This window comes from Octopus bimaculoides, chromosome 28 (genome assembly GCF_001194135.2).
Source record: "Octopus bimaculoides isolate UCB-OBI-ISO-001 chromosome 28, ASM119413v2, whole genome shotgun sequence".
Lineage (NCBI taxonomy): Eukaryota > Metazoa > Mollusca > Cephalopoda > Octopoda > Octopodidae > Octopus > Octopus bimaculoides.
Window position 1 is genome coordinate 18,360,927 of NC_069008.1, and position 893 is coordinate 18,361,819.

Here is an 893-nt window from a genome sequence, read left to right on the forward strand (position 1 = left end):
TGGCAGAGTTTCTACAGCTGGATGCCCTTCCTAACGCCAACCACTCAGAGAGTGTAGTGGGTGCTTTTACGTGTCACCTGCACGAAAACGGCCACGCTCGAAATGGTGTCTTTTATGTGCCACCCGCACAAGAGCCAATCCAGGGGCACTGGCAACGATCTCGCTCGAAAACCCTACAAGGCCAGTCAGGCGGTACTGTGCGTGTGCGTGTGTGTGTAAATCTAAAATGAGGTTTAAGGACTGCCATGAGGTCACTTGGTATGGATCCAGAGGCCATAGAAACCCTTGCTTCGGGTCCAGCTGGATGGTGAACCAAAGTGTGGAGTGAAAGCATTTGAGGATGCCAGGATGAGAGATGCAAGACTCGAGAGAAAGATTTATACAATCGAGAAGCTGAACGTCAGAGACCTTTTTGTGGGCACAGTTTATGACAGATCAGGTCTTTCTTTTGCCAGGTTCAAATCTCATTTGAGGATCCATGAAAAAAACCTACCTCCACCAACTATTCTGTCAATATATCTGTGCAACCCTTTTAATCCACAAAGATCAGAACTTAACTGCAGCTCTTGGTGGTCCAAATAAGACATGCAATCTATGTGGGTGTCTTTTCAATACACTGTCTGGTTTTAAAAGCCACCTCAGATAGCCATGATAGATCTAAGGAGTAGGTACAAGAGGTGGTTAGACTCTGCATAAGGAGCAGACAACCACCATGTGTGTGTGTGTGTAACAAGAGAGAGAGAAAGAGAGAGAGAAAACTGTTTATACATACTATACTTATCAGAAAAAGTCTGCTACCAGGTAACCAAATTAATATTGATAAATAAATGAAGAAATATTTATAGCTTTAAAAAAAAAACTGTTGATAATCCTATTGATGTTGCTGTATTTGT

At 43.0% G+C, this 893-nt stretch overlaps 1 protein-coding gene across 1 annotated transcript in view; it reads right to left on the reverse strand.

Annotated features, from left to right (window-relative positions):
- Positions 1-893, reverse strand: part of LOC106869096 (fizzy-related protein homolog) — a 14,737-nt gene extending 13,844 nt beyond the window's left edge. The window contains exon 1 of the mRNA XM_014914627.2: positions 773-893. The gene's annotated coding sequence lies outside the window, so the exon portion shown is untranslated. The remainder of the gene's footprint in view (positions 1-772) is intronic.